At 35.3% G+C, this 15,497-nt stretch overlaps 1 protein-coding gene across 1 annotated transcript in view; it reads right to left on the reverse strand.

The window, feature by feature from the left end:
• LOC140160152 (protein dachsous-like) overlaps positions 1-15,497 on the reverse strand; it is a 74,401-nt gene that overhangs the window by 56,482 nt on the left and 2,422 nt on the right.

Consider the following 15,497-nt stretch of genomic DNA (forward strand, 5'->3'; position numbering starts at 1 on the left):
AAAACATATTTTGTGGTTGTTAGATTGCTTTCTGTACTACGACAGACTGTATTATTCAACTACATTGTACATGTATGTACATAGTTTGAGATATATATTCAATTCCTCGAAAATGGAGGTGGGAAAACTTTTGAGTTATGTACATTAGGGCCGGTGTCAACACGTCTTCTGTCGGAATCCTGTCGACATTTAAGTGAATTATGTCAATATGTCCACAGAGCTTCTTCCAATGGCGACATAGTGCTCATGAAATGGCCCAGTAAAACTTCATCAGGCAAGTTCATTTTCACTCAAAATATGGGTCATTTCCAATGTATTTTCAATAAAATGCAATGCCAAATCTTATCTTTTACCTACTTACTATTTTGCCAACTTTTTTGTTATTTGCCTTCAGGGGTCATACTTTTGGCAGTATTTTGCCTTGTTTTCTGGTGTAAGTGTACACTTTATAGCTATGTGATCACTATTAAAATGGCCATCTTGGATTTTGCCGATGGTGTTTCTAGATATTTTTAGGTTTAAATTTGTACAATTTTCCTAAAATCATGAAAAAAAAGTCTTGACATTATTGTTGTAGCCCAAATGTATGTCGACGTCGAGATACAAAATATATAGACATCAAAAAATCGGTACCAACGTTGGCCCTAGTGTACACCTAATACATGTAGTTTTGGCATGGAGGCAGGCTGTCCCCTTCGAAAATATGGGAAAATTCAATTATCTTTTTGCATCTGATTTAGTGTTGAGCTGCAACATGCAATATTGACTTTCAAAGACATAGCTTGGCCTACAGTTTTATCAACATTAAAGAAAATGAAAGGATTTATTTTTGAGGGGGGAGGGGGTACAGGAGCTAAAATGTGGACATTTATGATTTTCAACATTTTTATAAAAGAAAAAAATTGACCTTTTATCGGATTGGCATTTGGGGCATGTGCGTCGTAACCCCACCCACCCACACACCCCTAGCTCTGATTGTACAGCCTAAATCCCCACCAAAATCAACTGTACATCAACTGTGTATAAATAACTAATCATGGATATGTGCAATAAATTTGAAAATCCCCCAAAATGGTGCACTTTTTGTCTATTACACCCAGACATTCAGTTACAGAGCAAAACATGTTTACGTCTGGGATTTAACAATTTAGCAAATAAGCGGTTTGACGATTAAGGAGGGGAAAACAGCAATTTGGAAGAAAGTTCAGGATGTTTGTCCAGCTCAACACACTCATAATCTTTTGTTATCATTCTCTTCTGGGATAGGTATTTAGGATGGTCAAAGAAAGTTTAAAGAATGAGCTCTGGTTATTTAATAGGGCCTGGAGCTACATAAAAAGGAAATACCTTTCATGCAATTTTTCAGATCAAACATGCAAAATCAAGTCTGCGGTCAGTTCTGTCAAACAGAATTTGTAAAAGGACCATTTTGTGCTCATTCAGGGGTATGCATATGTTTTCTTACTGATTCAGAGGGCCTTGCACCATCTTTGCACTCTCTTTATCCACAATAACAATTGTTCATTTCACTACCAAATATTGACCTAGCTTAATGAATATGTGAAAACTGGGTCCAATTTCATTGTTTTGAATTTTCTAGCTTAATTAACCCTGGTATTTGCCAAGTATTATGAAACAGAAATCTAATTTATGCATTGTTGAAGCTATTCAAGCTATTGAAAAAAAATGCATTCATATATTATGCACTTTGACAACAGGGAGACCACCAATATATTGAGTAAAGTTTATATTGTGGTTCATGCAGCATTTTTTGTCTTTAAGTTTTATATCAGTAGAGCGGATTAAGTAGAAATGAAATTCCAAAAGTGTAATTTCCATGTAACAAGTTAACAAAGGTTGTTGAAGATTATATTTCCCATCAATATCAGCTCCGAAACAGCAGTTACAAAGAACTTGGCCCTGGCAAGAGCCACAGTGTAAAACTGGTACGATCCAGATCCTTGTGCCCAGGAGAGGGTCGTACAGCACACATGACTGCTAAGTGGCCTTCAACTGTGCAGCCGCCTGCAGCGCGAGATATTGTGTTAGGCCTGGTGGATTTTGTAATGTTAAGTCCGATCCTGACTCCACTTTGCAGCGCGCTGCGAAGCTGTTCAAACATTGCAGCATCGCGCGATGAAATTAAAATGTACATTTTAATTTCATTTCGTGATGTTGCAAAGTTTGAAAATCGCTGCCCGAATTCCACCCCCGCAAGCTGCGATGAGAATTTTCACCGCTGAGCTCGTAAAAACCTGGCTCAGATTACAGTTTTTATAGCATCGCAGCATCGTATTGCGCTGCAATGTGGAGTCAGAATCAGGCTTTAGAGAGGGCCTATCATGATCCCCCGCACTGAGAAAGTACTACCACACCCGGAACAACACCTACAAGACAGATCCCACACTTCATGTCTTCCAATGTACATGTGTACATTTCTACTACATGTACATGCATGCGCTCCCAACTTCCTACATGTAAGTGCAAAGCAATTGTGATCTTCAGGAAGGAATTGTGATCTTTTGAGCAGGTTCAACAAGAAAACTTTGGGGTCTCAAACCAAAATAAGGTTTTAAAGTACAAAATGTATATCTTGTAGTTTGATATGAGCTCTAACTTCTAAGGCACAAAAATGTAATTTACAAGTACGAGGAGTTTCAAAGACTGGCTCCAATACAATGTGGGATAACTTGGATTTATCATACGTTTTAAGCTTTCTTATTTCAACTGCAAACAGCAAGAACTTGCCATTCCTGTCAAATCACAACATTGCATTTAAATTTTGCAGATTTTATTTTAATTCTTGATTTTCAATAAAGTAATACATAACATAAACATGAATGATATTCAGCAAAATGACCTCATCTGACCTCTGCAAACATGGTTTAACACCCACCTGCATGGCTAGAGGCACAGTTTGAAAATGTTAGGTCAGCGTTAGTTTATTAGCGATAGAAAAATTACGGAAACTTTATCCAAACTCCGTCAAAGTATGGGATTATTTCTCACAATAATCCTCACTAGCCCCTTAAGGGGAAGCTGTGGTCATGGTGGTCAAACATAAACCCGGGAACAATGGTCTGGAACAAAAACTTCAACAATCATAATTGTTTGAAATTTTATTTCTCTGGAGCATTTGTAGCTTCAAGCTAATTTTGTAAATTACATGCACATAGTGCTGATGACCTACTCAACAAATGGCATAAAATTGTCTTACAACTGCAAATCAAAATCCATTTTCATACTGGTACCATTGAAAGACAGAAAAATTGGTTGTTTCCCCCAATTTGTTACTTTTTGGAATTCAAAAGAATGCTATAAAATTTACTCAAATATATGTATTCAAAAATAATGTGAAACACTTCCAATTTATTCTGTTGTTTATTTCCTAATTTAATCTATGTTGGAAATTGAACAATTTTATACTTCATTTACATACATGTGCATTGTTATCTTCAGAAGCTAAAAATAGTTAACAGTATTAATTTTTTAAATACACAACTTGATACAAAACAAATAAAACCTCAATTTAAAAGTTCAACATTCAAAAGATCACAATCCAAGTAAGAAATGCTTTTAAAACAAATTGAAACTCAAAATACGGAAAAAGAAAATTCTCTGTGTAAATGGTGGTTTTTGGTCATTAGTCTTTTGGTTTTAAGGTCATTAGTCTTCAGGTCTTAGTGGTCAGCTTCTGACATTGTTTTTACAGACCCGGTCACAACCAAAGAATCCCATTTTCTGAAAGCAATTTCTATACCCATATTACATGGTCCATTCAGATGGATGTCACTAACAGTTCACTGATCACACTTGGTTCAACACCACTGTTGTTCTCTCTCAATTAAGACCAGGCAAACCCATCAGCGAGTGGCCTTTTAAAAAAAAAAGTTAATTTCTTTCACTCCCTTACTCCCTACTAGCTTTTGACAATGGCCTTAGGGGTCTTTTGGTTTAAGATTGAAAAGAAACACAAAAGAGGTTTGAATAGTTTTTAGTAACTAGTAACCAACCAATGACATGATAACATCGAAACATTAATAGGAAGGGCAATACATAAAAACGCCCTTGGCGGATTATAACCTGTTAAAATCATCATAATTATGCAAGTTGGTTCAATGGATTTAGGTTGGGGTTCATTAACTGATATGTCCTGAGCATGACCCTTCCTGTAACTAAATGAGTCTGGAACTTACAAGCGTTCTACATATAGCAATTATACTAGTATCACCTGTAATCGATGAAACCCGAATAAGAAACACATGATGCCGAAGACCAACACAAAGCAATATTTAACACCATATTATTTGCAGCCTTACTTTTCTAACCTACATGTCCTTGCATTCGCTTACAGATGTATTCAAAGAATATTCCTAAACTCCACGCATGAATGAAAGAAGTTCATTTCTAAATACTGTAAGCAAATTTATATTTATGTGTGATTAGGAATAAAATTGTACACACATAGTACACTTTTATGGAAGTACGGTACTACATGTGGTCGTAGTGTCTTGAGCTCGCCACCAAAAAAGGTGGCGACGTTACATTTTGCCAAAGTCGACTCAAAACAAATGATGATATCTCTGTCAAGCAAGAAGTTATTGTCATGCTTGTGGTCTCATTTTATTGCTAAATAAAATGCACTTTCAACCCTGTAAAAAGAAATACTTGGAACTTTTTTAATACTGACACTGTGCTTCATAGAATTCAGAATGGGCAGGGTGGCGATCCGGTGGTGGGGGATGTGGTGGGGGATGTGGTACACACAAACTCTATGGGATTTGTATTTTTAGTGCGTAATCTGCTTCTGTAAAGGCTGTAAATTGGATTTGGACTCTATTTAGCATCTAAAAGACTAATGTCCTTACAGCTAAACAATTCTACTAATTGTTTTTAATTATTTATGATTGGTTCAGTCTAGAAAATACAAACTTTTCCATACAAAACTATCCGTTGTCATATTAAACACTGTAGTAAGTAATGCAGATGTCTTCAAAATCTAAAAGTTACTGTAAAAGTTTAATTACTTATCCTATCATAGTCAAAGTATAGATTTTCTGAAGGGAAATTTGATGAGGAATCTAAATATGGACATATTTTTTCTGTATGGGTTAGGGGAAAAATGTTTAGGTTCAAAATATGTTGAATTGTAAAAAAATCCAACATACTTTGGGACACCCTAAATTCCGAGATTACCAAACAGCTGTGATTTTGGTTTCTTCCAAAGTCAGTTGGCTCTCCATATCCTCTAACCAAATGAATGTTGTTTAGGCCTACTAAAAATAAAATTCGGTTTCCGGTAACCCGCCTGTCCCTCTTTTTTGGTGCAAAAAAAAAAATTTTATGCCACTTTTGGAAAAATAAAATTTTTCAAGAGTCGTCCGTGTCGAAATTCTGACATGAAGTTGTTGGAAATCACATATATTTTATTTTTTCCCGACTTTCTGCCATTCAATGATTAAAGAAATACAGTTGAATTGATAGATAATATTTATCGCGATATAGGCCAATGCACAACTTTTTTATTTTATGAAAACAGCGTGCAGCAGGCCTACAACTATTGAAAACCACTGAACTATTTTGTCTGTGAAAAAATTAAACCACCAAACATCCGCACAAAACCAACCAAATAGTAGCATAAAACCCATAAAAATTTAATAAAACGGTAATAGTAAAACTAATTCCCATAAAGCTCAGTATTAAAAAGAGCAAGTCCCGGGGCGCAAGTAATAAAAAAGTTAAAATGTTACAAATGATGTAGGCCGAAAAATTGTGTAATCTTCCTTGTCCTAGACACTCAACGATAAACCCCTATCAAGTATGAATAAAAGACTGTTCATTGTCCAAATATTTCAATTTATAAACGTTGAGGAAGTTGTGCATTTTGTTAGCACCAAATAACAAAAATTAAAATAACTAACCTGGCAGATTTCAGGATTAACCAACATTTATTTTCTCATGCCGCTCGCCCATGCCTGCATATTATCCCGTTAAGAAACTCAACCCTAGGCCTACATTTTTCAACATGTAAATATAATTCCATAGTGATAAATAGTGAACGTTGCATTGGAGATGAGGATGCTTGGATGATAGAGATATTAAGCACATGTTAATTGGGGGTATGGCAGGGTTCGCAGGTTTTTGCCGCAGGTGGAAAAAACCGCGGTTTAAACCGCGGTTTTAACCACTTGGCAAAAACAGTTTTTGCCAGTTTTTGCCGGCAAAAATGGCAAAAACTAAAAAAGTGATTTATATTTCATTTTTTTCATCTCAAAACAAATTATTAAGTTACAAAAATAAGTTCCCGAGTGTAACAAGGCCAGATTTTGTAATTATCAGCAATATATTCAGAAATTAAAGGCATGCATTTTCATTGCTCAAGTGCATTTAAGGCATGTATAAAATTCAAAACTTTTTTATTTCAAGGACTTGAGACAAATAATATGTTGGTGATTCATTAAAAGTTGTGTGCTGCTGTTTATGAGCTTTCTGTGCCACTTTTTAATATTTGAGTGACTATATGTGAGTTTTTGCCAGTTTTTGCCATTTTTGCCGGTTTAAACCAGGCAAAAACTGGCAAAAACAGTTTTTGCCAGGTTTTTGCCACTTTGCCGGCAAAAACAGGTTTTTGCCGGCAAAAACCGAACCCTGGGGTATGGGGATGTCCCAGTTTGTTTTACAAGGGCAATTATTATTTGGCCAAAACTTGGTGGGTGTATCTTGACCAGAGACAAAACAAGTTTGTATTGGCTAATGGGTCAAGGTCATCCAGGGGTCATCTGAGGTCAAATTAGTAAAAACTATCATATGGGCATGAAATGATAGGTGTAGATTCAACATTTAAAGCCACATTTGTGGAGGGTAATTTCGGGGTCACCAAAGGTCAAATTAGTAAAAACTGACATATGGGCATGGAACTTGGTTAGTACAGTCAACATTTAGAGCCAAATTTTTTGAAGGTCATTTGGGGTCACCAGAGGTCATTTGAGGTCAAGTTAGTTAAAACTGTCATATGGGCATGAAACTTGGTTAGTACAGTCAACATTTAGACCCAAATTTTTTGAAGGTCATTTTGGGGTCACCAGAGGTCATCTGAGGTCAAATACGTAAAAACTGTCATATGGGCATGAAACTTAGTTAATACAGTCAACATTTAGAGCCAAAATTTTTTAAGGTCATTTCGGGGTCATCAGAGGTCATCTGAGGTCAAATAAGTTAAAACTGTCATATGGACATGAAACTTGGTTAGTACAGTCAACATTTAGAGCCAACTTTTTTGAAGGTCATTTGGGGTCAACAGAGGTCATCTGAGGTCAAATTAGTTAAAGCTGTCATATGGGCATTAAACTTGGTTAGTACAGTCAACATTTAGAGCCAAATTTTTTGAAGGTCATTTTGGGGTCACCAGAGGTCATCTGAGGTCAAATTAGTATAAACTGTCATATGGGCATGAAACTTAGTTAATACAGTCAACATTTAGAGCCAAATTTTTTGAAGGTCATTTTGGGGTCACCAGAGGTCATCTGAGGTCAAATTAGTTAAAACTGTCATATGGACTTGAAACTTGGTTAGTACAGTCAACATTTGGAGCCAAAATTGTTTAAGGTCATTTTGGGGTCACCAGAGGTCAAATTAGTAAAAACTGTCATATGGGCATAAAACTTGGTGGATACAGTCACCATTTAGAGCCATATTTTGGTAAGGTCATTTGGGGGTCATCAGGGGTCACCTGAGGTCAAATTAGTAAAATGTTGTATTGGCATGAAACCTCTGTCGAGATTTGATCAAGTCAGGTAAACTTAAAAAATTGGTTTGATTTACACTTGGATTTCACATTCAAGTCATCAACTGGTTACAAGTTAATATATTGGACTATTTTTGGATCCCAAAAGTTTGGTTATGGACCCCTAATTTTTGGATTTAAGATAAGAGGGTCCATTTGGACTCCTTACTTTTTCTACCCCTGATTATGGTCATTTCAAAATATTATTTTCACAAGAACAGTGAATGACAGAGGGTAGCTAAATGATATTGGACAGTACGGCACACTTGTGAAGTATGAGAAGAGCTTTTGCAATTGAGACCCTGAGTCATACTGTTTTTCTGTTGGCTAGCCTTCAAGTGTTAAATTCGGTCGAAATTTCAGTATGTGCAAATAAAAATTTTTATAAAATAAAATTTTTTTCCTTCCTTCCGTCCCAATTTTTTCAGAGCATGTTACCGGAAACATCATTTTATTTTTGTTTGGCCTTACTACCAGTTTATTACTGTAAGTTGGTAATAAGCAATGCCTCCTCACTTATAAATGTATTAATGATCTTGCACCTGTCTATCTACAAGAACTCATACAGCATTACACGCCTCCACGTAGTCTTCGATCGTCAACACAATTTCGCCTAACTAGCTCATCATATTCTACTCAGTAGGGTCATCGCTCATTTTCTATTGGTGACTCTGAACTTTGGAACAGTTTACCATTACATGTGAAAAACTCTCAGACTGTTAATCAGTTTAAAACATCTCTGAAAACTTATTTATTTAAAATTGCATACTAATGTTTATTTGTTATGTTTTTGTCTATGTATAATTTGTTTAAGCGCTTAGGGACTTTGGTGTAAAGCGCTATATAAGCATGGTTTATTATTATTATTATTATTATTGAGTGGCCAATTTTTTATCAAAATATTTTTTATTCCACCCTGTATATTTTGCAGGTCACCCTGTATAATGAGTTGAAATGTATATATTTGAATTGCTTATGCCTTCAGCTTTCCAAAAATGTATACTTTTGCTAGTTTAGGGTTGATGATTGTGGAGATAATCTAATTAGAAACCCGGTTGGTGTAAAAATTCATAATATTTGTCATGTAACGCTAAGGGTGGCGAGTTCAGGACACACGGCCATGTACATGTACAATGTACATACCTAAAATTGATCTAGAAGAAGCCTTCATGCAAGTAGTTCTCAATTTTCATGGCATGTTGTCCTGATTACAACCGTGTGTCTGTTTTAGTAATCTTCTAATGATTTATTATACAAGGTACATCACATGTGTGAGCTGCAACATGAAAACAGGTTAATTGCTATCTACTGAAGACAGAAATAATGAACTGTGGTTGCACTTGCAGCCTACATGTAGTTCAATAAACATTTGTAAGTAATATTCACATGATGATGACTGTTTAATAACTTCTACAATCTGGCGTGCCCTACATTCATCTCATCAATATTATTTACTTCTACTGGTTAATTTTATTACAAGGCAAAATATCTGTTTAATTTCAAAGGATTAAGAAAACAAAGTGGTACAAAGTGCTGAACTTAAACAAGTCCTTGTATTGTGGCAATTAATCAAGAAAGACTTGAAAAGATCTTTTAAAAGCCTAAATTTGAAAAATTTAGCACATAAATGGCACATTAATCCAAAGACTTGATCCTTGCTAATTGCTTCTTCTTTTCAAGAGTAGTTAATCAAGAAATAAATTATTACAAATAATAGCACTTGAAGGAATTTTCTTGACACTTTGTTAAATTGTTTTTATCAAAAGCTGCTATAATTCTGGCAATTTCATGCATGGGTGAAAGTTTTCATTACTAAGGTGTTATTTACGGGGTTATAAAGACACATCCGTACGGCCTAGGTCATTAGCTTCTCTAATATTTTAATTTGTTCCCACTTTGTAATGACAATGATAAATTTTTGAAAATGGTCATGAAAAAAAACACACATAAAAGTTACCTCAAACTACATAGGCCTACATGTAGAACAGTATGGTAAGGTGTATGTCACATGCTATCATTAATTTTGTAGATTTGTAAAATGAAACCTCCCAATATTAATGAGTCTGGTACATTTATATCAAGATACACAAAAATATTACACATTTTCTGAATTGTTTTGGATGTTGCACTTTTTTTCATAATTGATCAGATAGACAGCAAAACAGGAATGAGCTGGATTTGGATCTCATGAATGTGATTCAGTTCTCCTTAAGAAATAATGTGTTCTCATCCCATCCATCATCGTCATTATTTTGCAACCAGCTGCCATGTGGCTACATTGTAGCCAGTGTTTCCTTTTAAGATTTTCAGCTTGGGCCAATTGGTAAGTTTGCCTATCATAAATTTACAAAAAAAAATGTATTTTGCCCAATAACTTTCAAAAATAAATTATTTTCCTAATTTTTTTCTCAAATTTTGCTGGGTCAATTTATACCATTGAGTTATATCTTGCTGGGCCAACCAAATGAGTATCATAATACTAGTCTTCACAGGGACACTGTGATTAGAATGATCACAATCACAATGATCAGATGGTTTCTTGAGATGGGACCAGTATCTGAAAGAAAGATTTCTTGCACTTTTGACATATGGGATTAGATTTATTCAGTTCACTGTTTTATCAAGATTACTCTCTGAATTTTCATCATCATCAGTTGTATAGATATTCAATTCTCTATAAAATGTGCAAGACATGCATACATGTAATTTATGAGCCCAAAATGGTTATCAAATGACAATTGAAGTGGAAATAATTTTAACTGACACTTTGTCACCAGTGTACAAATGTAAAAGGGAAAATTTGAGTGCCTGAACATGTCAGCTACAGAAGTCGCTGGATTATGTCACTTTCTCTAACACAAACCCTTGTTTAAAAACAACACCTTTATTAATGATAGGCACATTATTTTTCACTGTCTTTTTATCAGTGGCAAAATGAATCGTTCTATAATAGACAAGACATACAAGTACAAGTAAATGCATGTGCATAAAAAAATGCAAATGTGCACATTTTTACAGGGAAACAAACATCAGTCATTTTGCCTACGTGCCAAAATCTTAGTAACCATTTGCCACAAAGAGAGCTAAAGAAAGCAATATAATTTCAAAAACTTTTTGAGAACTGAATAAGAGTCAAAGGTTAAAAAATGTGACACTATTTAATGGTAGTCTGGGACAAAATGTTCATTAAATTGGCCACACAAAAGAATGTGTATTGTGACAGTAAAAAATCATACATGTATAGGCCTACTCATGCTACATACAATGTAAATTCCATTGAACAACAATTTTATACAGGTACAGCCAAGTTAGAATACCATACCTGTTTTCACAGCATAAAATGTTTGCAATTTGAAACAAACCATAATATTCGCAGCATGCAATTTTCTTGAAATTAATATTATACAGGGGAAAGAAGAATTACGCATCGCACACTAGCACATTTAAACATGAATTTACCAATGAAAACATAACATGCATCTAGGCAGATATACCAGAAAAAAACTCCAGACATACCTACCTGTGCGGGGCTTGAACCCCAGACCTCTCGTTTGTCAGGCGAGCGCGACACTGAAAGTTTCACACACGCGAAGTTTAAGAACTTGCCTTGTCTTAGTGGTGAAACTTTTTTTTTTCCACAAATGTTATTAAAAATGAAAATCTATAATGTATTTGAAATGAAAATTTATTTTGCTGGTCAACTCATAAATTACTTAATTTACATATTACTGGCTCCATTTGAGCTCCATCACATCAACATGAGGTCCTCTTGTCTGAAAACCAGTTAAATGTGGTAAAAGAAATCCCCATTGATGAGAAGGTTACAACTTTACTCATCCAAGACCTATACAATTTATGCAAATTCCTTTGTGATGATTTCAATACTTGTCATACAGCAGTCAATTGATTATTGATCTATTTGGGATACTATAATGAAATGATGAGTTTCAAAGCAATATGATCAATGCCTTAGATCCCTAATTCTTCATGGAGTACCAAGCAGATCTATAAAATCTATCAACAGACACATTTAATGGGTGGTATATGGTTTTGAAAGATGCTGGCCTGAAAAGCAAACATGAGCTCAATCATTCACCACATTGCATAATGTATGTGTGTACTTTATGTATTGTAGGGGGCTACATGTACATTGTACATTTTGATCATATATATATATAAATCATCTTTATTCAACATAAAGAAAAACACATAAAGCCCAGATCTACTGCAACCCATTCCGGTTGCAGGCAAGGCAGGACAAAAATACAAACATTTAAATAAATAAACAAAGCTGGAAATACTCATGGCGGGAAGAGAAAGTTAAATAATTTCATTTACATTCCAAGATGTTTCATATCTGGCGATGAAAATGGAATAGGATGACATTAGCGCCGATTTAATCAACTGGGTCTTGAGATCAGAATACTTTGTGGGAAGATTGAGATCTTTTGACAGACGAGTCAGACTATTCTTGTTGTCGGCGTCAATGAAGCCTCTTGAGCCTACTTCAACAGCAACAAGTGAGCAACAGTAACCGGCGTTAGTGATGTCGGCAACCAGGGAAGAATAGCGATCAAGTTTGGTGTAATGAGCTTTACTGATGTTTGGTTCAAATGGTACCGACAACTCAAAGAGAATGACTACGCTTGTCAGAAGGCCAGTATAACACAATGTCCGGTTTTTGAGACGTGGAAATGATATTGAGTGGTATGGTCCCCCCTCCTATGGTATAATTTTCCAGATCGGCATAGATTTTAATATGAGAATTACGAAATGCCTCCGACTGTTGAAATGTGGAAAGAAAAATACGGATGAGGTTGTTGTGTCTCCATAGATACCTGTCCAACATATTTTGGCAATTATTTAAAGTGTGCAGGAGAGTACCTTTCCCCTGACAAAGGGGACAGCTGTCCGTAAGCCTTTTTCCCCATCTTTTCAAATTGGTGTTGTTCTTGTATTTCATTGCAATGTTCTTGTATTTCATACATTTTTACATACGACAGAATTCTTACCCACCTTCAATTAGTGAAGCCACATAGTACCTTCCTTACAAGTTACGTGTACATTTGTACATGTACTCACAGATCCTGTGACGTACCCAAACAATTTGGCTTTCAAAAGATGATGCCACACCTTACCAAAAAGTTTCAAAGCACAGAACTTTTTTGATATGAAATTCCAAAAATGTGGCTGATTTATGAATCACCAAGGGGCTAAATTGCCGTTTCAAGTGTTTTATTACCAAATATTAAAACACTTATTGATCGATCTTGAAATCTTGAACTACACAGGAAGTGTTGACTGTTCTCAACTAATATCATAGTCCGACGAGTAGGACCTGTTTTTTTCTTAGTTACCAACTATACTTTGACTCTGATCGCTCAAGAAAGACTAACCACAAAAATCCACTAACTGCCCCTCCCGATGGGCGGCACGGTCACTGGACTTTCGCGATTCGTCTTTCTTGCGCCATGTGAGATAGTGATCATAGTCTGAGCTGAGTAAAGTCTGGTAACTTAGAAAAAAAGGTCCTACTCGTCGGACTAACTTATCATGCAAGTGATTATTGGCCCAAATGGATAATATTTCTGCTAAATACCACAATTAAGTACCGTACCCCCAAAGTAAGATTTTTTTGCTTCACATTTTCCTTTGCCCAGCAATTTGGCTACTTTTTTTTCCAGTGTTGCAGCATGAATTTGGTCTGAAAAATGGAAGCAAACATGCCTTTCCTTCCCAGTTGTAAAATTCAACTTCAATTCAATTAATTATCCATTTCAAAAGCAATTAACAGTGATTAAAAACACAAGTGATTAAGCCACAAGCTCACACAGACCAGACTAGACTAGACTAGACTAGACTAGACTAGACCGTTGGGCCTAATTTATTTCTTTTGTAACTACATGTATTGTAAAATTATTTTGCTTTTTGAAGTATTTTAGCCAAAGTTGTAAAATACAAAATAAATTGAAATAAAAAAATGGTAAAAATTATTTTTTTAAATTAATTTGGGGCATGGGTAGAGAAAATAAATAAGACTGTATTGGAATTTGAAAGAGAGAAATCTGTGCTAAAACACAAGTGGCTATTGGACAAAAGTATTCTAATTGCATTTTACTGTTGTCGCATCAATCATTTCAAAAATCTGCAACACTTTCAAGCATTACTGCTTCTGAATTCTATTTGTTTGCCCACAAATCCCATTCTTTAAATGCAAAATCAGATTATAAAATTGAAGTATGCAAACAAGGGGAATTGATGGCAACAAACAAATATTTTAATCACTTCTATAAAAAATAAATAAAGATGCTGTGATGTGTTAATACCATAGTGGAATTAAGAACTCAATTTAAATATTTAATCTCAGCAAGTATTTGATGGACTAAAGGATCAGCTTCATTGTGTGGTGTATCAAATGAAAACAAGATTGGGAATAATACCCATTGAATGATACTCTTCAATTCAGTTTAATCATACCTTCATATCTATGGTTTAATCATCCAGCGGTATTCAAAAACCTTGGAATACATTTTAATATGAGTGCAATACAATGCAGTATCATAAAATTTGGAGTAGGGATTCTTCAAGACAGAGGGTTGGGTAGATATTTGGATTTTTATTGGCCTTTTTTTTTTTTAATATCAGTTACCCAGTATTCAAAACCATTTAACATCTTTATGCCATTTAATTTATCCATTATCAACATTTCTTTATTTCTACGGTCTACTCTGGGAAGAAACCAACCAGAGTAACTGGGAGAAACCTGCGAGAGCAAGTTTGGAACAAACCAAATGCATAAAAAGCTACCTGAAGAGCAAGGATTCAGATCTGAGACAGCAGTGATGCAGAGCATAGACCATCGGTATGTGCAAAGTGTGGACAGAACCACTGTAGACACTAACCCACTCAAGACTAAAGCAATATTAATGCTTTACAATTCTCTACCCTTTACTCAAACTTCATGACGATGTGTATGATGTGTATGATGATGCCCTCTAAATACTGAGTGAAAAAAGTACCTACATGTCGTAGAATTTGACAAAAATGGCACACTACAAATACATGCCAACTACTTATATGGAACATGGGGTCAATAAAATGTGGGTTGTTCAGCGATCATCTTTTGAATCCTGTTGATTAGAACTCAAAATTTAACTAAAAGCAGCTGCCTTTAGTGATGGGCAATGTAGCATGTGTGTAAACATAGTGAACAAATGTAAAGCAGGATTGGTATGGGAAAAGTGTTAAGATACATTGAAAATGCACCATGCTTAATTAAACTCATTCTTTATTGCCTTTTATTATGTGGTATTGAGCAATGAGCACTGGTGTATTGGAAGCTGGGTACTGAGTTGAATTTGGGCGTATAGTTCTCACAGAAGCCTAACATTCAGTATGGTTAGGAAAGAATATTATCTGCACCCAGAGCTGCACATAATTTGAGATAGCAATACCTGAAAAAAAACCACATTTGAATGCAGGAAGATCGTGCTTTGTAACTATTCTTTGATTCACCTCAAGTTCAGTAGTGACGTTAATGCTTATTCGCTATTATGCTGCATGCATGCCGATAAACTTACGCACTCTGCGTGATTAACATTACATGCACGATTCGATACTACGACCAGCTAAATACGCTCCTATGTCACTTAAAGAACTTGAGGTAAACCAATGTATGCACAACACACTCTTGCATGTTACCACTACTCCATGA

Source organism: Amphiura filiformis, chromosome 9 (genome assembly GCF_039555335.1).
Source record: "Amphiura filiformis chromosome 9, Afil_fr2py, whole genome shotgun sequence".
NCBI classification, from domain to species: Eukaryota; Metazoa; Echinodermata; class Ophiuroidea; order Amphilepidida; family Amphiuridae; genus Amphiura; species Amphiura filiformis.